Below are 18,872 nucleotides of genomic sequence, written 5' to 3' on the forward strand. Positions count from 1 at the left end.
AAATAAATCAAAAGTCAATATTAAGTCTATTGTCCATATGCCCCTATATTCTGGACTCAAATTTTAGATGATATTATATACATGAATGTCAAATTATTCTTGTCAGAGATTGTCAATGAATTTGTTTTTGCTACAACAGTTGAAATCCTGTCAATAAAGCAGAACAACAATTTTAAGAACACTCAGTGTAAGAAAATCTGTGGAATTTAAAAAAACAAATGACCAAAATAAAAATAGACAAAAAGCCCCAATGGGTAAAATAAGGAGGACCAAGTCTACACTTACCATGATGAGCACTAAGTAATGTATAGAATTGTTGAGTCACTATTGTATACTTGAAACTAATACAACACTATATGGTCATTTTACCAGAATTAAAAAAATAAATTAAAAAAATTGAGCAATCAAAAGGACATTTATTGTTATGGAACAGGTAAATTAGGAAGTTATTTCTCTTAAGTTTACGTGTGAGTCCATGGAGGTTCTCAGTGACATTCCAATATAATTCAAATTAGAAAAATTAGGCCCGTGTGGACTTTAGATACACCTATTTTACCATTAACAACACATGAATTCCTACAAAAGATTTTAATCTATATTTCTGTTCAAGCTGGAGTTTCATGAAACCAGGCTTAATATTAAGGGTCAGAAAGAAAGCATGAGACTGGAAGATAACTAGCAGATTGAAAATTAACACAAGTGGGCATATACACCTTTTAAAACAGAAATTAGAAGACATAAAAATATAAAAAAGAAATTGATCTTTGGAGCTGTAATTGTATCTTAATGTTTTTGTGAAATGGTTTGGACAATAAGATTCTTACTGAGAGTGAAAGGTGGTACATCTGGGAATAAAGTCACAGCTCTGACAACTTTGGTTTGCAGTGCAGTAATTATGGGAAAACCACTTTCAGAGTAGAGAATAATAGTATGGCTATATATCTAGATCTAGATATATATAGATAGATATCTAGATATAGATATAGATATCTAGATATAGATATAGATGATATATATAGAAATAGATGATATAGATATAGATAGATATAGATGATATAGATATAATATTGAATTGCATTGTTGCCAAAGTAATGGTATTTCTGGTAAACACAAATGCAGAATTCTCCAAAGGGCAACTCCTCAAAGAGTAGAAAGAAATGTGAGATTTAAACATATAATCTCTTCTCATGCAAATCCAGGTAAACAACAAAATAAGGGGGAAAAATGTCATTTTAACATACGTTGTAATGCAACACAGATGGCTAAATGCAAAGGCTTCTGTGATAACCCAAACCCAGCATGCAGTCATAAAATAGTTTACTTTTCAGTGGCTAACCTTGTAGAACGAGCTGTGGCAGACTAGTATTGGGTCCTCCCTTTGGGGGGGCACACTGCTCAAGGACATATCCGAGTCTCCCTGGACTTAGATGGTTCCACGTGACGGAGTACTGGGAAAGAGTGTGGCTTCAAGTCAGATATGCAGGACCTGGCTCCTAAACCCTCTTGTGAGATCACTCATGTTCTTTCTGTCTTCTGTTCACCTTTAAGTCAAAGACTGAGAAATTGCTTTCCTGCTGACCTGCACCAACTGCGACCTACTTGAGAAATAGACCTTTGTTTTGCTAAAAATCACTGGGATCTAGAGTTTACAGGACTCAGCATACCTTAATGCAAGTGTCAAACAAATTTCAACACTCCGTATCAAAACTGATCAAAAATGATACGGAGTCTATTAGGAACACCTAATAATACAAGCCAGTATCATGCTACAATTATTCTACATAAACAGTATTTACATTATTTTCACTTCCTCAAGATATTTGTAATGAAAGCGAAGAACAAGAGTTATTTTTAGTATCACTTAGAAAGACACATAGAAAAGAGCTCATCGAGTCAGGTCTAAAGCTTCTGCTTATTTTCACCTTCATTCCTCATTCAGGGCCCCTCCCACATTAGCCTCAGTTGTCCCTTTAGGTCATCTTCCTTTTCTATACATCCCCCATGTCTTACTCTAGTAAGTGTCCTTGGATGCCCTCTGACATATGGTGGCTGAGATCACAAGCATGAACATTTCCAACCAACATACACTCTGTTTTCACAAGAGGAGATCACGTATTTCATTAGACAGAATATTACCGAAATGATTAACTCTTCTATTACGATTAATGAAGCTAAGAGTACCGCTGTGTATCTTGCGGTGGATCCCAAATTAGAACATGAAAGCTGAAATCAACAAATAATGAACTGGCTCAGCACTTTTTCCCCACGTTATGTCAATAAAGGAACATCCCCTTTTCTAGCAGCTGAAACCAAGAGTATACTCTTGCAAGCAATTTCAGGTGAGAACAAAAATGTTTTCCTTTCTCTTCCTGAGAAGTACCAATGATCGTTCCTCTTTTGGCATCATTTCAAACAGAGTACAGATATTTCCTTTTCTTAGTTTCATTTGTGTCTTAGTCTGGATATCGGTTGCCCAGAGAATAAAATAAAAGCAGCTGTAGAATCATCTATCCCTTCCTGGATTGGACACGAAATCCTCTTTCTCCTCTCTCAGCACATGCGGGGGGTTGTGGGGTATGAAGTGTGAAGCATACTAAGGCGGAAGAAAGCAATTGCTACGAGGAAAGACAGGAAGAATATACATCACACGGCTGTCATAAATCATATTTTGCCACTTCCAGGCAACCTACAACAAGTAAACCCCTGGCAAAAAAATGTAGACTTTCTATGCCTAGGTTTTTTGATATTGTACACAGGAGCAATATTATTTTTCTCTTTGCCTTCCAGCTTTTCTATAGGGAACAATCAGTTTTCCGCAAGAGTACTCTGACATTATTTTTTGAAAAATCTCTCAAGAGCATTACTAAAACAGGCCACATAGATCAAGAAGAAAACACCTGGAAATTGCTGGATGCAGTAAGTCATTCACGATATTTTTATTGTATTTTTAATGGCACAGGAAACCATGACAGCACAGAGTCTGGAGAAGTGGCCCAGCCGTTAAAGAGGTTAGAAGATATAAGAACCCTTGAAATCCTCTTAAGTAATCAGTGTCACTGGCCTGCTTTCTAATTTGGTAGAAGAAAGTTAAAATTCCTCTCAACTTGTGCCTTATTGGAAGTCCCAAATCAATTCCCGTTAGCTCTAAAGACAAATGATACAAGTATTTGAAATGTAAAGCATTCCATGCTGAGGTTAATAGCTTTATAATAAAGAACAAAGGTTAAGTCCAAATATGTACACATCTCCACTGTCCTTTCGCATTCTCTTCTCAAGAGTGAGGGCACAAACGGAACAGATAGGAGAATGGGCTCTGTAGGGACGGCACGCAGGTTTCTTCCTGCAGGCCAGCCCATCTCGCTAATGGATAGAGAGTGCTGAGAATACCATGTTCAGAAGGATGTTCAGAAGGATTTTGAGAACTCATCTAGGCTCAGAGGGCAGTGATGGAGAATTATTAACCCCCCTCGGGACCAAAAGGGAATGGTGGCAGGCGAGCGATGCTCTGTACCTGACATCTCTGGTCTAGTGGAAAGTTCACACACGAAAACACACGGCCATTTTGGTTGTGGGGAGGTGGTATACAGTCATGGGTGAAAATGCACCAGTGCTCTGGTTTTCCTGGCTACTCAAAGCCCGAAAGCTGCCTCAGAGATTAAATTTACCAAGGGCAGATAACCTAAGAACAGGTCTGTCACTGCCCTTTGAGCATGACAGGGCCATGCTAATCATTTCCCACCTCATCTCTGCATTCCTGGGGCATCCTAAGCAGCCAATATCACAGGACACATGGTTACTTGCATCTGTACATATGTGCAAATGCATGGAATGCATTTACTCATCTCTTTTAATTTAGCATTTTTGTTACTATTATGGTAGAGTAGTCATATATCCTATAAGCCAGAACATCACAAATAAAAAAAGCTAATGTTATTAATTACATGGGACAATAGGAGATCTAAATCAGAACTTTCCTGGAAAGCTGGACCTATGGTCACCCTAGATAATAGTTCCAGTTTTAGTAGATTAAATTATTACTTACAGTTAGGTAAACTGTTGATTAAAGAAAAAAAGTGTGCTGTTAATATTATGACTTAAAATAGGATAACATACACAACACAACAGATGCACGAATATCAAATTCGAATCTGTAAGTGGAGGAAAATGTGATTTCCTGAGGTCTACAGTTTAACAAAGCAGTGAAAAAATACATGTGAGTAGAAAAACCAAGCCATGACTATCTCTCAGTTGATTTACTTTGTGATATTCTAACTAGAATCCTTGTTTTCTCTCTTGCTCTTTTTTTTTTAAACAGAGCAACCAGAGTGATTGGCACTACTGACCAAACCATGTTACTCCCCTGCTTACAAATCTTTCATTACTTTTTCATTGCAGTTAGAATAAAATTCAACACATTACCATGGTCTATAAACCTCTGCCGAACTACACACATCTCCAGGCTCGTCCCTCATTTCCACCCTTGTCATTCTCTGTGCTCCAGGCACATCGGACATGTATCATTAATATCCCAAGATTTCCAAATTTAGGGGCTTCATATTTGCTATTTGCCTTAACTGGAATGCTCATCTCTGGCCCCAGCTTATCCTTAAAGTCTTAGCAGACACTCAAATGAAGCTATCAAATCTCCTAAAAGCTTGGCCTATCTTGTTTAAAGCAGTGCCTTTCCCAGAGTGATTCCATTTGTTCCGTTCTTCCCACAATTCAACATTATTTTCTTTACTTCATTTGTTATTTACAATTGTGAGCATGTGGTATGCTCCCAGTACTCTTAAAATAGACCAAATCTCTGCTTAATAGGCTCATAAGACAGGCTCAATGTACAAATTGCAATTCAATTGGTATCTGAAGAATGACAAAAAGTCAAGTAGAAATATTGAGGAAAGAATATTCCAGACAGAAAGAAAATCAAATGAAAAGGCTGTGAAGTGGAATGAAAAGGCCAGTGCATCTATTTTACTGTGCATAAAAGAAAAATCTATAGGAAATGAGATCAGACAGGAAATGGTCCATGGACTCGTGAATTCCATTGAAAAGTATTTAGATTTAAGTCTAATTGTAATGGAAAGCTACTAGAGGGTTAGAAATAAAGAAGTGAAATAATCTAAATTATACTTTACAAAGATTACCTAGTCTGTTCTGTTTAGAGCAGAATATGGAGATAAACAAAGAAGCAGATAGATTAGGAGGTTTTCCTACAGTCTAAATGACCTAAAGGGGCAATTTGATTAATGGAGAAAAAAATCTGATCTGTGTATTTTCGAGAGCCCTATGAACATGCTGCTAAATTGACTGCACAAGGAATAGTTTTATCTTTTTACTATTGTATCCTAAGCACCTAGCACAGTGCCTGGACAATAGTGCATTATGGTGTTAAAAATGGAGAAGAAAAGACTCAGAGACATCATTCAAAGTCAGGCTTCTCCTGGCAAAAACAGGTGACTCACTGTTGCAGAGCAACAAATAAAACAAGTCTAAAATGTTTGTCGAATATCATCCGTGGAGAGAAAGCAGAATGGACCACTGGCAAGTTTCCTCCATCTCGTAACAGAATTAGATGGCCATATAATATTGATGCCACAGAACATGAGAGAAGCGTATCATCTCTAAAGTAAGAGAAAACTACCATGCACATGATGAGGGAGCATGAGGCAGGCTGAGGGGCAAGGCACAAGCTAGCACCCCACCACCATCAACACAGGTGAGTTCTGATCTTCCTCGGACACTCCTGGCTACCCAAGAACAAAGGAAAGCGGTTGAAGTGCTTGCCGTGGTAATGTGGGAGACTAAGGCAAATGAAAAATTAAATTCCCTTACTGTCTATAGCCCACTGACAAGTCCTTGAGACCAGCAGAGTGACCTCCCTCTAAGAGCTCAACTGCCTCAAGGATGACACTTTGCTGGAGGCAAAAGAGAACCTAAGTTTAACACTATCCCAACCTTCAGGATCCTGTAAGTCAACTTCCTTTATCTCAACTGCCCCAAGATATACGCTGGCAATCATACTCCAAGCTTTTGGCCCCTCGATATACATCTGAAAGGTCTCATGACTGAGAGGAAATGGTAATAAATAGTGTTTCCCTAGCAACAGCTAGCCCCTCAACTCCTGGAAACATTGCTTCCAAAATTCCTTAGAGACATTGTCTATCCCTGACCTCCTCCCAACCTGAAGGTATATAATGGGTTACCGGTCATGACCCCAGTGCAGCTCTTCCTGTCCATGGGTCCTGTCCCCATGCTTTAACAAAATCACTTTTTTACACCAAAGCCAGTTTTCAAGAATTATTTCTTGGCCATCAGCTCTGAAACCCACGAACCCCCATCACCCCAAAACTTCATCACACGCTGAGATATTGGTAAGTGTATCCTTCACAAGGCATGAAACACATCTACCTTTGCCCTCCCTTAAGGAACACCACACAGTAGGTGAGCAATGGATACTTGATGAATGAACTAACGAACAAAGAATAAAAAAAATGGGTGTTTTGTTCTATTTAATCACTGAACACATGTGATTCTATACTGTATTTCTGTCAACTTGATTCCATGAAACAGGATAGACTAGAAGAGTAGAACTGGTTCAGTTCTGAGAAAGCATGTGTTGTATAGGAACAAGATATGGTACTGACATATAAATAAGGGAGGATGCTTCCATAGGCCAATCCACCCACTGATTTATTCATTGCAGTAACAGTTGCTTGTCAACAATGTCCCACACGAGCTGATTCAGTATTGACGGAAATCATCAAAATGATCTGACCATGCTCACGGAGAATTTGTTTCTTTTTCAGCATGCTGAGCAGCGAAATGGCCAATAAGTACAGGACTCCATTTTTTTTTCTTTTTTTCTTTTCATTTTAGATCAGACACGCTAGCTGTCAAGGGGAAAGGTGCTCCCATGACTTTATGAAATGTGAAATAACAACATTTCTTCAAACTCACATCTGTGATTTCAAGTGTTGGCTCAAGTGGCCTATCTCAGTGATATATCGAGAATCTTAAGTAGCCGAATCTATTTCTTAAGGGCTAACATACCACAAGGTTAAATGTTTTGAAAAGAAGACCAGGATTTCAAAACACGACCACACAATAGGACAAGTGCCTCAACTGTCAAAAATTTGACTCTCATAAATAATTTCCTTCACTTGTTAAAGAAAGAAATCAATGAAATACTGCTTCAGGGCATATTTTAAAAACATCCCATTGCGCTAATAAAAAATGTAGAAATACGTCACACTTTGATTGCCATCAAAGAGTAGATTAGGAACACGTTCACACCTATATTCTCAGTTTCAAGAGTCAACCTTTCAGCTTTTGAGGATAATATGCATGTTGATTTTCACTTGATGAGCTGTTAAAAGAAATTTCATGAGATAACTTTCTATGTTTTCTGGATATTCTTCCTATCTAATGCCATATGTATTTAATAGAGTCTTCAAATATTCAGTCACTACCTGGCAATGCATATTTGTGAATGGGGATTTTCTAAGTTAGTGAAGACAAACTGTAGGAAATCAATGAAATGTCAAACTGACCTACCATTCAAGTTATTCAGCACTGAGAATGAAATGGATTCTTCGGAGATGTATTGTAAATAATTTTTATTTCATAATTTTTATCACTAATGAAGATAATTGTGATAATTTTATTATACTTATTATTATGAAAAATAACATATCTACATAACTTACCTAGCAATATATTCTAAACACCAGCAAATACTTTAACTATGTGAAAGTATGAGGATCTCATAAATGGAAAAAATAGAGGAATTGGAACCACAAAAACTGGAGTTCAATTCCCAACTCTGCAACTTACTTGTGATTTTGGTGTCATTGTCTGTTCTTCAGTTTCTTCACACACAAATTATGCCAATTATCCTCAAAGGCAATTATAAATATTGAAAATTATCTATGTATAAAAGTTAGCAGTTTCTAGACATGTACCAAATTTAAGAATCAGTAATTGTTATTAGATTATTTCACTTATACCTGTAGGGCAGTAATTGTTTCTTGTTCTAGTTTTTGTTTTGTTTTGTTTTGTTTTTTGTATGATTCCCTTCCTTGGAGTTTTAGGTGCTCAATATATATTTGGTAAACGGATGAATCAACATGTGGCAGGATTCTATCTACAACTAACAGAATTGTTGTCCTTGTATTTCTCACACTTTCTTCTATTTCAGTTGCTCCCCAAGGAGCATTTGTCCTTGCTCTAGTCCATGTAAGAGTAGAAAATTAAAAGAAAAAAAGCCCATCTCTTCACTAGAGGAATATTCTTTTCTTGGAGATAGACCTTCAGTGCCTATTACCCGTCAATCATATTTTACCTGCAAGAGACTAGGTAACAACCTAGAGAAATGGAAGAGAAGATAATTCATTCATTAATTCAACTGTATTTTTTGAATGCCTACTATGCACCATGTACATTTTTTTTTTTTAGTCCTAGGGATAAAGCCATGAAGAGGACAAATAAAAGTCACTGTCCTATGAAGCTTATAGTCCAAATGCAGGGAAGAAACTTCAACAGACAATAGAAGAATAGTGTGGAAGAAGGTGGATGATGTGGGAGCACAAAGAGGAATCCAAGAACAATTAGGAAGACCCTCCTAATCTAAAGAGGCCAAAGTCAGAGTGAAATGGACTCTGGGTACAGCGTGGAGTCCCTGATGAATTCACCTGTGGACCATCTGCCTCTGAACAGTCCTGAATATTTGTAAACTCACTGAACCAAAGGCAAGAGATTTAACCATTCTATGCTGGTGGTGGAGATGAATAGAAATGAACAAAACCAGCAGGACGAGTTTCCTAGGGGTGAAGCAGGGGAGGACTGACCATAACAGCTGCAAAGTAATCTGGGGGTTCAGCTCTCACTGATAACATGAGAACAGACTACTCATTGTTTTTCTTACCCCATCCTACCATTTCTCAAAAGTTCTGAATAAATATGGTTTTTTAATAACTAGAGGCTTTCTCTTCAAGATCAGTAAGTGTCTTTGGTTTCTTTAGTTATTAGAGTATAACAATCAAATGGAATATTGGCTTTTTATCATAGTCATTAACACAGGTTATGATACTTTTCAAGGATAGGTTCAAATTCTGGATTTTACAAATATTAACATATTTGAGCACATAAAATCTCAGTGTCAACATCCTGTTTTATAAAACAGAGGTAATAATATCTCAACGAGTGGTAAAAGGATACCTTTTATAAGAGGCTCTAACCAAGAGTCATACACACATAACCTGATATCATGTTAAAGATCTTATTTAATTTAGTATTGAGAGAACCAGTTAGATACTATATCAAAGAGGAATTAAAAAAGCAGACACACACATGAATATGCAAATAGATGAAAAATGAGTCTACTCAGATTGACTAAATGTGGTTGTTTTCCATATCTACAGGCAAGAATATTTGCATTAACACCATCTTCTTAAGACTTACAGAATTGACAAAGACAAAAGGTGCAGACATACCCAAATGAATGATATTAATCAACCACTCACCTCATTTTGCCCATTTTAAAGTCTCTCACAATTTTTCCTGATAGGGTCATTTTGATAATTAAATTAGATGATATATAAAAACCATTAAGCACAGTGCCTGGAAGACAGAAAATGCTATAAAAAAAAAAAGTGTTGAGGCGCCTGGGTGGCGCAGTCGGTTAAGCGTCCGACTTCAGCCAGGTCACGATCTCGCGGTCCGTGAGTTCGAGCCCCGCGTCAGGCTCTGGGCTGATGGCTCAGAGGCTGGAGCCTGTTTCCGATTCTGTGTCTCCCTCTCTCTCTGCCCCTCGCCCGTTCATGCTCTGTCTCTCTCTGTCCCAAAAATAAATAAACGTTGAAAAAAAAAATTAAAAAAAAAAAGTGTTGACTCTTAAATTTGCTGTCACTCTTAAAAAAGCACTAGATTGAAACAGAAAATGGTGGGGAGTGGAGCATTTTCAACCTACAAAATACCACAATCATACAGTTCAAATTATTTTAACAATTATGGTCGTTTAGCAGCAAGAAAACTGGTTCTAATATCAAAAAATTTTAAAAGAGGTAAAACAATTGTATGTATATTGTGAAGAGAATGTTCTTAGAACTAAAAGATTTCAGTCTCTGAACTTTTGATGACCTGCTTGCTGCTCTCGCTGACTCCTGGGGGTCAGACAGAGCTGACTTTGCTAAGCAAAGGTATACTACTTAAGGCTTTATGGCATCCTTTCCCCAAATGATAAACAAGAGTTCCCAGGTTAAATCATCAGAGAATGATAAGTAACAAAGAGGTTGTTTTATGTTTGGGTGTTCTCAGAGGTTTAACCACCACAAAAAAAAAAAAAAAAAAAAAAAAAAAAAAAGGATTTCAGCATTTATTTAACTTTGGCCTTTATTCATCAAGCCCTTCCTCTGTTGTTCCAAGGAACATCATTGGGGAAAACAATACAAATGTTTGGCTACACACCCCTAGATCATCTCTCACTCTAGATAACTAAACTAAGTCCAATGTTTTATTAGGAGACATCTTACTGCCTAGATGTAACGAGAGGTCATCAACCGTATTTTCTACAGCCTTCAAAATGGTAGTCTCTTCTATCAAAGTGTATCCAGAGTTTATTGACCTCTATTTCCAAAACTCCTACTCTATCTAAAGCACAGCATCTCTTCCTGGACCCTAGCAAGGTTGCAACTCGCCTTTGTGATTTTTATTTGTGGCCCTGTATGGTCTATGTTCCCTACAGAAGCCAGAGTGATCCTTTTTAAATTTTACATCAAATTGTGTCAGTTTGCTATTAAAAATCCTCAAATAGAACTCAACTTTTGCCTTGAAATAGAAGTTCCTACATGATCTCATTCCAATCGTGTCTCCAATTATATTCAAATATATATACCTTACTATTTCTAATCACACTGACCCCTGCAAGTTCGTGTCTTAGGGTCTTGGCCCTATCGTGCTCTCTGCCTGATAGCCATAGGATTCATTCTCACTTTAGAAAACTCTTTCAGTACCACCTTACATAAAATAGATCCTGTACTTTCTATCCCTTACCCTTCTTGATTCTTCTTTATAGCATTTGTCACTTGACATTTTTAAGTTTTCAATTATCTATCTTCCTCCCCTAGAATGTGTGGTCCATGGCTGCATGTTTTGTTCCATGCTATATCCCCGGCTGGCATAAAATAGGAGCTCAAGAACAGTTTTAGTATGAACTGAGTGAATAAACAGATAAAAAGCATGGGGGGGGGGGAGAAAAAAAGACTAAAAATACAAGAGCCCCAGAAATCTTTTTAAAATAAGTACTCATCATTTGTAAATATATTTTTTCCATCATTGCCTATGCAACTAAAGCATCTGCCCCCTTGTAGTGTGACCAATAGAGACTTTGGCCTTAACTATGTCTGTTGGAATGTGTCAAGAAAAGAAGAACTCTGAAATTCCTAGAAGTAGAGTAACCAATACTTTGTATATTTACCCATTTATTTCAACATGATTTATGAATATGGACATATCATATAAGGAAGTAGGAAAAATGCAAACATTGATGCTAGGAGTCGAGGGATGTAAGATATTTCACTGTTATAGCTAATAATAAATACAATTTTTGGACAAAAATAAAATTTCAAGTCTACTGATACACATGAGTAATTTTAGTGTTAGATGGTTGCAAATAACAAAAGATCAAAAATGATAATTGAAATATTTCTTTTAAATCTTAGCCTGACAAGACTTATGAAAAAAAAATTCTTTTTTGCTATCCCACCAGTATAGCCTTGAATGACATTTTTTCCTTTGACATTCTTAAATTTACTGCCCAAATGGTGATTGCATAATTGATTGCTTCATCTTTCATTTTCAATTCTAAGGTCATAAGCTATGCCTAATGCTCTCTGTGCAGTCCCAAGCACTAAAGTAGTACTTATATTCATGGTAAGTCTGCTGCTCTGAGGTGATTTAGAAAAGACTATGACAACAAAGTCATTTGTTGTATTTTCCAATGTATTACCTTAAAACTGTCAATATTCAACATGACTAAAATGGAGATGGGTAATGGTAAAAATAAACAAAACATACACACAGACAACCACTGTGATCTAAGTCCGTTTCAGAGACCTCTCTGTTGCTAATACTTGGATCTCTAACTGCTTAAACCTAGAAGGGTAACCAAGAGTAACAAGCCACTAAAAAGCACTAAAGTTCCTACTCTGCTAAGGTGGGGACTCGAATTCTTCTGATCCATTTCACAGATATGTATAAAATGAGAAATTTAAAACAGACTTATGTAAGTCAAGGGACATGTATTATCAATATCTGTGAACAAAAGAGGTACTGAATGTCTGCTTCGAGCTCCACATGGTTTTAGATGGTAGGAAAAATATAAAATTTGAGATAATACCTGACTTAATGACAATACTTTGTGTACTGAAGAAAAGAATGATATGTTAAATATGCAAGTGAGAATTCTGTTTGAATATAGCTTTTAATCCCTGCAGACACCCTAAGAGATCAATACTATTATCTTATTTTGAAACTTCTAAAAATGGAAGCTCATACAGTTCGAATGGCTCCAAAAGTAACATAACTTATGATAGTTTAAAACAAGAGCCAGTTTCTTCTAGCTACAAAGTTCTTACTTTCAACCCCTACCTGTATTTTCTTCTTGGAGAATAATTGATTTACTACATCTTGCAATGTACTTCATAGTTGTCTTCCCTGGAGATCCCCCTAAGTTTCCATTTTAACCTACCTTATTCAGTTACAATGATGCAATTAAATGAAATTACTTATAGAAGTTTCTCAACAGATAGAAATATTCACTACATATGTCAGTCCCATTGTATTCTACCTTTAAGAAGTTTAAAAGCTGGTTGATTACGAGATTCACACCATTGAGGCTAAAATGAAAAAAGGTAGCAGCTATTGATATGAAGAAAATATCAATAATCAGTAGGGGATTCTGGAGAGAGTGATTCCTGGTGTGCATTGTGTTACACAGATCAAAGAGGGATCAAGCAGGCAAGGAGAATAGCTACCAATAGGAATGGGGTCTCCAGGTCACAATCCTCCTATTCCTTACATATGTCATTTCTGAAATTTTAATACATTTTCATTATTTTCCTGGTACATTTTTAAATATTTTTCTTCAAATCATTTAGACTTGCACCCACTTGCACATACAATTGTGTTACGTATGCAAAATTTATTATTCTGACAGTGAATTAAAAACTGTAACTGAACTAAGATAAAGTTACAGCTACCAATTCCTTTCTTATTTACCTTACAAGTATATAGAAACTTTGTCTTATTTAAGTGCCACACAGTCTATACATTATTCAGTAGTTCCAAATGTCAAAGCCATGACAAGCCATGAATTCATTATATGATAATTATTGATCATTGGCAGAGTTACTTATAGTTTTAGTGAGGGCTGTAAATTCACAATTGATTTCCTACATAGAAAATTTAGTGAATTTAGCATTTTTATTATTGTAAAATGATTTGTTAATAATACTAAAATGTTACCTATTTTTTAAATGGTCATCTTTCTTCCACAATTAACTAGATGCCATACTTTTGTGTTTTTGTTTAATGATAATCTTTGTCAATGCTTGATCTATGAAAGACACAGATTTTGTCACAATTATATATTTTTTTAAATTTCTCTTTAACATTTATTTATTTTTGAGAGAGAGACAGAGTGTGAGCAGGGAAGGGGCAGAGAGAGAGGGAGACACAGAATCTGAAGCAGGCTCCAGGCTCTGAGCTGTCAGCACAGAGCCTAACGCGGGGCTCAAAGTCAGAGTGAGATCATGACCTGAGCTGAAGTCGGATGCTTAAACAACTGAGCCACCCAGGTGCCCCAGCACAATTCAAATTTTTTGAAGTGTTGGTGGTCATATGCATGGACAAACAATAAGGAGAAACATCAGGGCTGATAAATAGATAAGATTTATTGGGTGAGCAAGGATGCTGGACAAAACATGCTTAAACGGAAAGTGGTTAGGAAAGGAGGACCTCAGTGTAAAGCTCCCAAATATATTTACTGCCTTGTCAAGTAACTGTCAAAAGGGCATTGAAGGCACTAAGAATAGAAAAATACAAATTTCATTAACTGCACAATTTTATATAAGTCACATTGATTATAGTCTGTGGATGATAGAGATCTGCCATTTGGAGTGTATTTATACTATGGTCAACCCAGTGACTTCCCTTAATATTTAGTTTTATTATAATAAGCCCAGTACATTTATTTTCTAAGAGTTTAGCCAGAAAATTAACCCAACATTTTTAATATGAAACCAGTTTTAAAATTAATAAATTTATTGCCAGGTTGATCAAAAACATGAGAGGGAAAATACAAATTACCAACACCAGTAATGAAAAAAGACAAAAAAAAAAGGTAGTACAGAGTATAAAATAACCATAAAGCCATGTCAAGAATTATGGCCAGAAATCCAGTAACTTGGATGAAATTTGAAAAGTTCTTAAGAAAACACACAGAATCAAATAAAAATATAAATAGTTCACATATATTAAAAATGATTTTCATAATCAAAAATATTCCCAACAAAGCAAATTCTAGGAACAGATATTTCACTGGTACACTTATACTTTCAGTTATTTCATAAAGAAGTCATGCCAATCTCTCAACACTCATCATAGTCTTTCAGAAAATAAATGAACAAAATTTCCTAACTTATTTTATAAGATTAGCATAATCATGTTACCAAAATATGACACATTTAAAAATTAGAGACTAGCTTCTTTCATGAACATAAGCTATAAAAATCTTATAGAAAATGTTAGCCAATTAAATTTTGCAGAATATAAAAAGGATGCTACATTATAATGAAACAGATTTTAATTCAAATTTAACATTAGAAAAGTGAATTCATGCTAAACATCTTATCAACAAGATGAAGGGAAATAAACACATGATTATCTCATTGGATCAAGTAGCAGTATTTGACAGTCCCCTACCTATGACAAAATCATTCATCAAACCAGAGATAAAATGGAACTACTTCATTGTGATAAAGCTCATCTATGAAAAAAGTATAGTCAATACTATACTTACTGGTTAAATACTAGAAATAGCAAAAATACAAAGTGTCTGATCTCTTCACTAACACTCGACATCACATCATTTCAGTAAAGAATTAAAAATAAAAGTATGAAGACTTGGAAAACATAAAATGTAGATGCTGGGATATAGAGATGGAAACAATAACAATCACAACAAAATACTAGCACTAATAAGTGAGTTTAGCTTAGTAGAGAGATTGGACTTCCATGCATACTCAGCAGTAATGATGAACTTCTCCCTCCCCACTGGAATAATCTCAGAGGAAACTTGGTGACAGGTTAAAATTAACCACACTCAGCAGTAAAAAAAAGTCATGCCCCAGTCTGTCAGTTGATGTCCCATTGGGAAAATAATGAGGTACAAATGTCACTTTCAGCTAGAGAGCTAGTAGAAAACCCAAACTCACACCATCTCCCAGCAATGAGGGGTATACCCCCTTGGGTGTTAATGGAGGCCAAGTAGAAAATCTGGAGTTGTATGCTCAATAAAGAATGGGCTAGGGGCTTCTGGGTGGATCAGTCAGCAAAGTATCCAACTCTTGATTTTGGCTCAGATCAAGATCTCACAGTTCATGAGACCAAATTCCTTGTTGGTCTCCATGCTGGGCTCCAAGAACCAGAACCAGAAAGATAACAGATTTATTGAAGAACACTGTCAATAGATGCCAATTTAAACATGACAGATGTTAGAATTATCTGACAAGAACTGTAAGAAAGGATCACAGAATATCTCCAGAAACAACCACAAAACAAGAATAAAATGGCAATAAAACATGTCAATAATTACTTCAAACATAAAAGGATTAAACGCTGCAATTAAAGGACACAGAGTGATGGATTGGATTAAAAAACAAGACCTACCTATATGCTACCTACAAGAGACTCATTTTAGACCTAAAAACACCTGCAGACTTAACGTGAGGGCATGGAGAAACAGTTAACATGAAAATGGATGTCTAGAGAAAGCCAGAGTAGCAAAACTTATTGGACAAAATAAGCTTTAAAACACAGACTAACAAGAGACCAAGGAAACTATAGGGTTCCTTGGCGGTTCAGTTGGTTAAGTGTCTGACTCTTGATCTCAGCTCAGGTCATGATTCCATGGTTTGTGAGATCTAGCTTCACATCAGGCTCTGCACTAACAGCGTGAAGCCTGCTTGGGATTCTCTCCTTCTTCATCTGTCTCTGCTCTTCCCTTGTTCATGTGGAGCCTCTTTCAAAATAAATAAACTTAAAAATGGACACCATATAATCATAAAGGGGACAATCCAACAAGAAGATAGTACAATTGTAAATATTTATGCATCCAACATATGAGCACGCAAATATATAAAACAATCAATAACAAACACAAAGGAACTCATTGATAATAACAGTAATAATAGGGGAATTTAACAATCACTTATACCAAAGGAAAGTTATCTAAACATAAAGTCAAAAGGGAAGAAATTGCTTTGAATGACTGGACCAGATGGACTTAACAGATATTTTCATCCTAAAAAAATAGAATGCACATTCTTTTCATGTGCATGTGGAGATTCTACAGAATAGATTACATATTAGGTCACAAAACAGTCCTCAAAAATACGAAAACATTGAAGTCATACCATGCACCTTTTCTGACCACAATACTATGAAACTAGAAGCCAACCACAAGAAAAAATCTGGAAAGACCACAAATACATGGAGATTAAACAATATGCTAATCAACAATGAATAGGTAAGCAAGGAAATCCAAGAATAAATTTTAAAAATACATGGAAACAAATGAAAATCCAACAATCCAAAACCTTTGGGAGGCAATACAAGTGGTCCTAAGTGGGAAGTATATAGCAATACAGGCCTACTTCAAGAAGAAAAAGCTCAAATAAACAAACTAACTTTACACTTAAAGGAGCTAGAAAAAGAACAACAGATGAAGCCTAAAGCCAGCAGAAGTAAGGAAATAATAAAGATTAAAGCAGAAATAAGTGATAGAGAAACTAAAAAAATAATAATAGACCAGAGCAATAAAACCAGGAGCTTTGAAATTGAAATTTGAAAAAATTAATATAATTGATAAACCCCTAGCCAGATTTATCTAAAAGAAAGGAGAAAATTCACAAAATAAATAAAATCACAAATGAGAGAGTAGAAATAACAACCAACACCACAGAAAAACAAACAATTATAAGAGGATATTATGAGAAATTTTATGCCAACAAATTGGACAATCTGAAAGAAGTGGGTAAATTCCCAGAAGCATATAAACTAATAAAACTGCAACAGTAAGAAACAGAAAACTTGAACAGATGAATAACCAACAAAGGATGTGAGTCAGTAATCAGAAAGCTCCCAACAAACAAAAGTCCAGGACCAAATGGCTTCACAGGCAAATTCTAACAAACACTTAAAAAACAGTTAAGACCTATTCTTCTCAAAATATTGCAAAATAGAAGAGAAAGAAATACTTCCAAATACACGCAATGAAGCAAGTATCACCCTGATACCAAAACCAAATAAATGTACCAGTGAAAAAGAGAACTACAGGCCAATATCCCTAATGAACACAGATGCAAAAAATCTCAGTAAAATACTAACTAGTGAACAGAATCCAGCAATACATTTAAAAAATTCACCATGATCAAGTGGGATTTATTCTTGGGTTGCAAGGGTGGTTCAATATTCACAAATCAAATCAACATGATGCATCACATAAATAAAAGAAAGGATAAGAACTTTAAGATCATTTCAATAGACAAAGAAAAAGCATTTGACAAAGTACAACATCCATTCATGATAAAAACCCTCAACCAAGTAGGTTTAGAGAGAACATACTTCAACATAATAAAGACCATATTTGAAAAATGAACATGTAATATCATCCTTAATGGAGTAAAAACTGAGAGCATTCCCTCTACAGTCAGGAAGAAGAAAGGAATGTCCGCTCTCACCACTTTTATTCAACATAGTACTAGAAGTCCTAGCTATAATAATCAGACAACAAAAAGAAATAAAAGCATCCAAATAAGCCAGAAAGAAGTCAAACTTCCACTATCTGCAGATGACACAACACTATATAGAGAAAACCCAAAAACCTCCACTCAAAAACTGCTAGATCTGATTAATGAAGTTACTAAAGTCACAGAGTACAATTTCAACATACAGAAATCTGTTGCATTTCTATTCACTAGTAATGAAGCAGCAGAAAGAAATTAAGCAATCAATCCCATTTACAAATGGACCAAAAACCATAAGATAACCAGGAATAAACCTAATCAAAGAGGTAAACGACCTGTAATGTGGAAACTATAAAACACCAATGAAAGAAATTGAAGGGGACACAAAAAATGCAAAGGCATCCCATGCTCACGGACTGGAATAACAAATATTGTTAAAATTTCTATACTTCCCAAAACAATCTATACATTTACTGGAGTCTCAATAAAAATGTCAACAGCATTTTTCACAGAACTAAAACAAAAAAAGTCTTTAAATTTGTATGCAACTACAAGACCCCAAATAGCAAAAGCAACCTGGAAAAAGAAAAACAAAGCTTGTGGTATCACAATTCCAGAATTCAAGTTATACCACAAAGCTGTGGTGATCAAAACAGTATGGTACTGGCTAAATAAATAAATAAATAAAACACATAGATCATCGGAACAGAAAAGAAAGCCCAGAAGTAAACCCACAATTATATTGTCAATTAATTTTTGACAGAGAAGGAAATAATATCCAATGGGAAGAAGAAAGTCTCTTCAACAAGTGGTGCTGGCAAAACTGGACAGCAACATGCAAAAGAA

This window comes from Lynx rufus, unplaced genomic scaffold (assembly GCF_022079265.1).
Source record: "Lynx rufus isolate CCGP_SWC_20201006 ecotype Redwood Valley unplaced genomic scaffold, mLynRuf1.p SCAF_12, whole genome shotgun sequence".
In the NCBI taxonomy this organism is placed as follows: Eukaryota; Metazoa; Chordata; class Mammalia; order Carnivora; family Felidae; genus Lynx; species Lynx rufus.